The sequence below is a fragment of the Solanum verrucosum genome, unplaced genomic scaffold, assembly GCF_900185275.1.
Source record: "Solanum verrucosum unplaced genomic scaffold, falcon-dt-bn FXZP01000268.1, whole genome shotgun sequence".
In the NCBI taxonomy this organism is placed as follows: Eukaryota; Viridiplantae; Streptophyta; class Magnoliopsida; order Solanales; family Solanaceae; genus Solanum; species Solanum verrucosum.
Genome location: NW_026019957.1, coordinates 2,786,474 through 2,795,874, shown reverse-complemented (window position 1 = coordinate 2,795,874; position 9,401 = coordinate 2,786,474).

Genomic DNA, 9,401 nt, shown 5'->3' with positions numbered 1-9,401 from the left:
CCATACAAATTTAAGATTCAAGATTTTGGTTCATCTTATCTCCTTTTTTTCCCATCTGTTAAGTCTTGTTCACAATGAGATATCAAGTTGTGTGTGTTTGCTGCTTTTCTTCTCGTTTCTTTGATGCCTTTAACTACATGTTTCTCCGTAGCCTGTTCTTGTTTCTTGGTCATCTTTTAGGCTTCAAAGAGTTCCTGGTTGTAATTATTTGTTGTTGTCTTTTGGACCCCTTTCCCCTTATTTACTGTTGTAGGTTACTTCCCCATTTTAATTAAATCCTAGGAAGATGTGGGTTAACTGCATAGAGTTTAGTTTCGACTGCATATGGTGGTTTTGATATAATTTTCTCTCTTTAACGTAATTTGAATTTATTTAAGTTTAGTTTCCAGTTCCAGCCCCTTTGAGATTGTATCAATTAGGTGTTGTTGTTTCACTTTTATTTATTTATCTTTATTTTATTTATTTATTTATTATTATCATTATTATTATTATTATTATTTATTTTGTTTTTCTTTATTTCTTGGAATCGAAGCTTAAGTGATCTCAATTCTATCTTGTGCTTTCTCTCATTACTATTTTGTTTGCTTTAATGATTAAATTGTCTGTCTGTCATTCAAGTCATAATCCATGTATTAGTTTATTAAATCGCTTTGGTGAAGTTGATACTAATGTTTCCTTATTATTTCTCTATGTATGAAATCTGCCCGAGTCTATCATCGGACTCAATCTTGGCATCATCTTGTTGAGCACATATAAGTGGACAAAGTGTAAATCTAACAGACTTGCAAAGATTAAAAGAAGGAAATGGGCCAAACCCATGTCCTTCAATTTAGTAGCAGTAATAGAAGCTCAAAAATCAATCCAGGTGAACAGAATCTGATTTTGGGCCCAAATGGGGTCTATCTCGGACACCTTCTTTATCAAGTTTTGAATGCTTATATTGTTCATGTGAATTTCCTAACTTTTAAGTTATGGTTTAATTTAATTAAATTACCAAAGATAGTCATTTCACTTTTTACCTGTATACTCAAATTAAAGTATATATTTTTTTTTATTACTTAGTTTTAAGTTAATATTAGTCTTGTCAACATAAACTATTCCCCTTTAGAAAATTCCCTCTTAGTTTATTTTCCCTTAAGAATAATTAATTAGAAAATGATAGTAATAAATAAATAAGAAATAATTGAGTTCCTTTACTTAGTTAAAATTTCAAAAATAGTTAAGATAGATTAGTTCTTTTACTAAGTTAAAATTTCAAAATAAATAAATATATATAGTTAATATAAATGAGTTATTTTACTTAGTTGAAATTTCAAGATTAGTCAAAGTCGTGATGAATTCTTTTATTTAGTTAATATTTCAAAACAAGTCAAAATAAAATGAGTTCTTTTACTTAGTCAAAAAAATTTAAAATTAGTCAGAATCATTTTGGTCAAATTGCCGGTCAACCGCGTGTTAGCGGGCATTTCGGGGGCCTAACACCTTCTCGGAATGTACATTGAACTACGAACCCTTTTATTTTCAATTGATTTTATCTGTTTAAATCTTTTGAAAAACTTTAAGTTTATTCTTGATATTTTTTTTACTAAAAAATTAAGTGGCGACTCTGTTCTTTTGGAAATTCGATTTCACTTAAATCATAAGTTTAATCGATTTTTCGGAAACTCAGTCATTTTCCTTTTACATATATTTTTAAATAAACAGAAATGGTGACTCTGCTGGAGACTTAATTAAGTTCTAACCATAAGATTTGACTTATTTGATTAATTGTTATTAATTGTTGAAATTGTTTATTTGTGCTTAACGTGTTTTAACTGTTATAACTGTCATTGAATTTAATGGCATCTTCTCTTATATGTATAGTATATGAAGGACGGTTTCTGCATAATCGCAGCCGGACTTTATATACTCAACCATTTTTCGAAAGGATCGACAATTTATTGGTACGTCATGCGTCCAATGGTTGTCGTGAATTCCAGCCTAAGTTGTCCACTTGGGTTCCCGATCTTTCAAAGCCACTCTTAGTCAACAAGCGTAGAACGAAACCAAATCCTTGATTTAGCGCATTTTGAACTAAGTCGACCCAACACCCAAGGCGTGTTGGGCCCATTAGAAGCCCACCTTGTGTCTATTTGGCCCATTTGCCAATAAAAAGACAATCATACTTATGTGTCTTAATTGAAGGATGTATATGTCATTTTTAAACAAATCAATTATCAAGTGGGGGTGGGGGTTAACTTACCTTTATTTGTTTTTCTCGTAGGATGAATCTGACATTTGAGCCGTTGAGAACCCGAATGGTGACTATACCTGATCCTTTCCTCCAAGTTTGGTGGAAATTCATGAGCAAGGAAGATAAGAAGAAAGTTCAAAGACACATAGGCCATCTCCCGTCATTAATGGAAATGGTGGCTTACCCCGACTTGATTGGAACGATGGTGAAATTTTGGGACAACGACAACATGGTATTTCGGTTTGGGAAAGTAGAGTTGACCCCGATTATAGATGAAGTTCTTGCAAGTTACGAGAGCGTCGGCATGTGCAATAAAAGGAAACGCCAACCCAATACTGATCTTCTCTTTCCAAAAGTATGGGATTTTGCTGAAATCAAAGAAAAATTGTCACTCGTCCAAGCTGAATGGATGGACAGGCTGCCTGGGTCAAATATTCCACTTCGGAAGTTGTATTATCGATTTGGACGCGCAAGAGCTTACGAGAAGTTCAAAGAAGAGTTTGTTTCTGAAGAAAAATGGAAGGAAACACGCCCCCTCGCTTTTGCGATATGTCTACTTGGGACAATGGTGTTTCCCCAAGGACCAAACTACACCATCCATCCAAGTGTAGTAATGGTTACTCATGCTATTTTTTATGGAGTAGGCTACGGATCTGCAAGAAAGTACTACAATTTGGCTCCTATGATCCTTGCCGATATTTATAAGGCATTGGATAGATGTAAAAGCGGCACACGTTTCTTTTAAGGGTGCAACCTGATACTTCAATGGTAGATAATGAGACACTTGATCAAAGCTCATGATCCAACAGAACCAGATCCATTGGAAAGACCAAACAGACTCGAAAGTCACGATTGGTGGGTGCAACGTAATCATTTCAACAGGACTGGAGGCCAAGAGTTTTGGTACCCGAGACTTCAGGTTTTGAGAGAGGAAAATGTGCAGTGGTCGATTCAATGCTTGGTAGTAACAAAACAAATTGTGATCCGCAGTGGAAAAGCCCCCTACTTGATATTTGCTGGGTTAAGAGGAACTCGGCCATATGCTCCTTCTCGAGTACTTAGACAGCTAGGAGGGAAATAAGAGCTTCCTCAGATCGAAGACATGACAAGATTTGCGATGGATCATGAAACTGACGAAGTCGCTTTTACTAAAAAGATGCTTCAATTATGGAAGACTCGAAGGGTATTGGGTGAGCCTGTGCCGAATAGGTTTCGTCCGGAATGTTCTAAGGATTACAAAGAGTGGTTAAAGAAGAGTCTCGCCAGAACTATCGAACCCGATCCAAACGTTCCCCACATTATTGCAGATGTTGGAGCCAAACATCAAATTCGACTTCATCAACTCCAAGAGAAGTTTGATAGGAATGAGTTAGAGCATCAACATCGACACTCAGAAGACGCCAAAGTCATAGCTCAGTTGAAACAAGAGCTACAAAAATCCAGGCAATGTATGTCAGAATTAGATGATAGCATGGAGCAACAGATTTAGTCGGTCGAGAGGTTCAAACATCAAGAAGGGGCTCGATTGGCAAGAGACTACCTATGGGCGAACATATATGCTATGTGGGAAGATGTCAACATAGCCAAGAGGAACAGACTTGGTGAAAGATCAGAATGAGCTTGAAGTTTGTTATCATCCCCTGTGTGGGATTGCTTTATTTGTACTTTGTCTTGTAATTTATTTTTCGAACTCTTTTCCCCAATTTTATGTTTGTCAAACATTTTTGAATGCTATTAATGAAATATTTTGGGGATAACGAATTGGCATAAAAAGACATATACATCCTTCAATCCGCTAGGCCTACCCTTGGCACAAAAGGGTCACATGCATGTTTAGGACGCGATATTTGTCTGTTTACTCGTGTGCTTTAACTGTTTATGTGATACGTTGCTTTGAATGAGGACATTTTTAGCCCACTCCTTGTCAAATTCTCTGAAAATGCCAAATACAAGTCACTACCAAAATGTCCGACCAAAATTCCACGAGTCTTGAGTTTCCAAACCAGAAATAATAGCTTACTACCAAATCCTAAAATACTACTCTATCATCTCAGGAAAGGTGAAATTGCCGCTAAGATGAAAAAAGGTAAGGGTATCGACATAAAGCTAACCGATGAGGATTTGAGGATGGAATTGCAACGGCTCAGGCGAGAGATCCAAGAAACTAGAGAAATGAGAATAGAAGTGGAATTCGCCATCGCGGTCGCACAAGCAGCAAATGCGGGACTAGACGCGGAATTGGCAGCAAAGAGAACGAAATGCGATGTTATAAGTGAAACGACAGTTGCTGTGCGGAAGGAACATGATGTCTTCAAGAAACACATAACTATGAGACTTCAGAGGATACGCGGGAAATACTCTTTCTTCAATCAAGAAGCAAATAGTGGTCCCGAAGACACTCACCCTGGAGCTACTGAAGAAGATGTTGATGAGGAAATCATCTATATGCCTCCCTTCCTGGGACGTCTGAAAGAAGGAAACCAAAAGATCACTCTCCCAGCTTATGAGCGGACACATAACGTAGGGGCAAGAGTCATGTCGTGTGCTCTCATTTACGAGCATCTTAAGACGTCAGGTATGCTGAAGCCTCTCGAAGGAACCACTTTCGGGTTTGGGCATGAAAACTCTCAAAAAACATGTACTTACCACCCGAACCAAAAAGGACACACTATAGAGGAATGTGTAGAGCTTAAGGAAGCAATCCACAACCTGATCAACGTTGGGGAAATCCCGTATATGTGGGGTGGGAACACCGTCTTCACCTGTGACCAACAGGAGCCTAGTGTGCCGGTCACTAAGCACACTTTGTTTTATTGCCACTACTTAACGCCTTTCAAGAAAACGTTGCTGGATATCTATAGTCTGTTAGTTCAAAAAGGAGTCTTGGCCTCTATCAGAAAGAATGACGAAGCAATCGATCCCGTTGGAATTGAGATTTGGAAACCCTGCCCTTATCATGATGCTATTGATCACAACATTGGGAGGTGCCTCAGGTTTCGCTATGACGTGGAATCCTTCCTCAACATGGGAAAGATTCAAGTTGAGTTTTTCCCCCCGTGGCTAATACGACAGTCAGATGAAGAAGCTTCGGTGAAGGCACCATCTATCTTTACGAGTTATTATCTGTTTTTCACTTTCCTTGTAATCACCAGAAATGAATGAATGAAAATGAAAAATTTCTTTGTATTCGAACTACGTAGGGCCTGAATTCCCCTTCGGAGATACGTATGCAGCCTTTCAAGGCCCGACCCCTATCTTTTTCAAAATTTCTTTCCCCCTCTCTTTCATTCTACAAGGAAACATTGAGTTCAAATCAACAGATGCCAGAAGATGCAGCAAGAAGACCTTGGCTCAACGCAATTTAGCCTTTCTGAGTCACTAGCCCCAAAATAAAACAAGCAAAGTCCTGCTTGTTCAAAAAATCAGTCCCCATTACTCGTGGGTTAACGTGTCCTCAAACGAAGCAACTTTTATGTGTTTATCTGCTTTCTATGTGATATCTTGCATTATTCATCCAGAACTAATACTGACAGATTTGCCTTTGAGTTATTTTTCTCTACAGATAGTTAGAACTGATCTGTGTTGATACACTGACCGATCATCCTTATTTCACTAGATCTAAAGGTCCTACAGATTCCTTCCCTAGTCAAAGTTTACAAAAGGGAAAAGCTGCAATGGGTGATAACAACGAAGAAACCAGCCTTACCGATGTCATGGTGGCTCAACCCGCCCTTGCTGATCAGAATGAACTGATCCTACAGTTGATACAACAAATTGTTGAGATGAGAGTCGAGATGCAGAAAAAACAAGATTTGCCTCCTCCGATATTTGTTGTCAACGCTCAACCAAACGGAAGACCTCCGGCTCAAATTCCCCCTCCTAACGTGGAACAAGCTCAAAACCCGCCTTCAAGTCCTACTCGTAATCCCTCTATCATTGACCTTACCACCCAAAACCCTCATTACGCCTCAGCCTCTTATCAAACACCACCCCCTACTCAAAACACCAATCTCCAAGCACCACTCCTTCCCCCTAATGCAAACCATCAAACTGGCCTACCCCCCCACAGCCAAAACGCTAATAACCCACGCACTTCCCTCCTTCGCATCAACCCCCGGACTTTTCCCTAAAACTATCACGCCCCTCTAAATGGTCAGAGTCCCTCTATCGCTCCACCTCTACCACAAAAAGCCGTTTTCCAAATACCAGTCCCCAACGAGCATGATGCCCATGGTTCGGAGCTCGACCACTATGAGAAGAGGAGGGAGAGAGAGTGGAGGTCAAAGGAAGAGACCGCCAAGATAGATATGAAGGAGGAAATTAGAAAAGCCATGAAGGAGTTGAACTGCAATCCTGAGGTCGCCGGGTTGAGTTATGAAGACCTGTGCATTCACCCGAATTTGGACCTCCCGAAAGGGTTCAAGGTGCCAATATTTGACATCTTCGGAGGAACGGGGAACCCCTTAGCACACTTGAGGGCCTACTGTGACCAACTCGTGGGAGTTGGAAGAGACGAAGCTTTGTTAATGCGGCTTTTTAGCTGAAGTTTGAGCGGAGAGCCTCTAGAATGGTTTACGTCTCATGAAACCAAACAGTGGTCTAGTTGGAACGCTTTGGCTAAGGACTTCGTCGAACGATTCGCCTACAATGTGGAGATCGTTCCTGATTGTTACTCCTTGGAGAAGATGAAGCAGAAGCCGACCGAAAGCTACATAGAATTCACATATAGATGGCGAAAGGAGGCAACTAGAGTTAGACCTCTTATGTCAGAAAAAGAAATTGTCGAAGTGTTTGTGCGGGTGCAGGAGCCCGAATACTATGACAGAATTATGTTGCTCGTTGGAGCAAAATTTGCTGAGATAGTCAAGGTAGGTGAAACTATCGAGGATGGATTGAGAACCGGGAAGATTGTCCATGCTGCTGCCTCTCCCGGATCTTCGGGCTTGTTGAAGAAGAAAAGAGAGGATGTGTCCTCTATCTTTTATGAGGGGAGGAAGACCCCGAAGAAGTCAGCATCATACCAAGGTCGTTCTCGACTTTCACAGAGTTCGTACCCGGCTTGTTATGCACAAGCTGATTACCAAAATACCTCTCCCACCAGTTACCAAAATACCCTTCTTCCCAACTATCAAAATACACCCCCTTCTAATTACCAAACTTCACCTACTATCTACCAAACTCCCCCTCCAGTTTACCAGACTCCATCTCATCACTACCGAAATGTCGTCTCCAACTGTGCCAACGTTCAGACGAATTACCAAACTCCTCTCCCAATGTACCAAACCCCAGCTTCACTTTACCAAAATACCCCCTTGAACTACCAAGCTCCACAACCAAACTACCAAACCAACTCATATCCCAGATATCAAGCCCCCCGTCCGAATGCTCCAAATTATCGCCAAATGCCTCCCCCTCAATAAGGAAATTATGATCCCCCCCGTCCTAGATTTGAGAAGAAGCCTGCTAGAATTTTCACTCCGCTTATTGAAAGTCGAACAAAGCTGTTCGAGCGACTAACTGCAGCAGGATATATCAATCCGGTGGGGCCCAAGCCGGTTGACACTAGCTAAAAGTTTTACAGACCTGATCAGAGGTGCGCGTATCACTCCAACATTGTTGGGCATGATACCGAGGACTGTATCAACCTGAAGCATAAGATCCAAGACCTAATTGACCAGAATGTGGTCTCTTTTCAGACGGTTGAGCCCAATGTCAATAGTAATCGTTTGCCAAATCATGGAGGCGCCATTATCAATATGATAGAGACAGATGATGACTGGTGCGTGACAAAGGCAATAGTTCCGATTGCTCCTGATGAACTGGAAAAGGTTGTAGCTTCGTTGAGCATAAAAAAAAGAGTTTGTGATTCTAACACCCGAGAAGGTTGTTGCCTTGGTACCGCGAGAAACTCTTACCCGACCAAAGTTTGTGATTGAAACAACTGTTATCCAAGGTATGACCTGATCCGGCACGTGCTACAGACCGAAAGAGTTAGCTCAAGAAGGGAAGAAGAAGGACCAAACAAAGAGGCCGATCAGTGAAGCCGAGGCCGAGGAGTTCTGGAGAAAAATGCAGCAGAAAGATTATTCGATTGTGAAGCATTTGGAGAAGACGCCGGCTCAGATATCTGTGTGGGCCTTATTTATGAGTTCACAATTACATAGGCAGGCTCTGATGAGGGCTTTGGATGACACTTATGTGCCTGTGGGTACTAACAGTGATAATTTAGCAGCCATGATAAACCAGGTCATCCGAGGACACCGAATCAGTTTTTGTGACGAAGAGTTTCCCTTTGAAGGGAGGATGCACAACAAAGCTTTGCACGTCACCTGTATGTGTCAAGATAAGATAATTAATCGCGTCTTGGTCGATGACGGATCTGGTCTTAATATTTGCCCACTTTCAACTCTGAGGCAGCTGAAATTCGTCTTGGGAAAGCTTCACCAGAACCAAGTCAATGTGAGGGCCTTTGATGGAGTGCAAAGAGACACATTGGGTGCAGTAAACTTGGATATTCAGGTGGGTCCTGCGGATTTTAATGTGGAGTTTCAGGTGTTAGATATCAACACTAGTTACAACTTGCTTCCGGGAAGACCGTTTATTCATATGGCTGGGATTGTGTCTTCTACCCTTCAACAACTAATGAAGTTTGTTTGGAAGGACAAGGAATTGGTCATTTATGATGAAGGGAGTCATTCCAATGGGTATGCACCGATCGTTGATGATGCTCTCGAGGTTGTGATTTCTACACGGTGGAGCTGGTAAATGCCACCGGTGATGACTTGGCTCCACAACCTCTTATGCCTGTTGTGTACAAGATGATTGCTATTGTTATGCTCCAGAATGATTTCGAACCAGGTTTTGGATTGGGGAAGCATTTCCAAGGAATCGTCGAGCCTATCCGAATTCCCGCTAAAGGAGCAAAGTTTGGTTTGGTATATGTCCCAATAGGTGATGAAGCAGAAATGAAGAACAAGATTGTTGATCAAGTGTTGGCCATGCCAATTCCTCATCTGTACCAGTCATTCCCGATGCGAGGATATGTCAATGATGATGGTCTCGGTAAAGGAATCTTGGGCCTTTTTGAGGAGATTGATGCGGTCATCGAAGAAGAAGCTGGGACATCAGGCATCCGTGATGCAGAACCTGAAGAGCAATTGCAGAATTG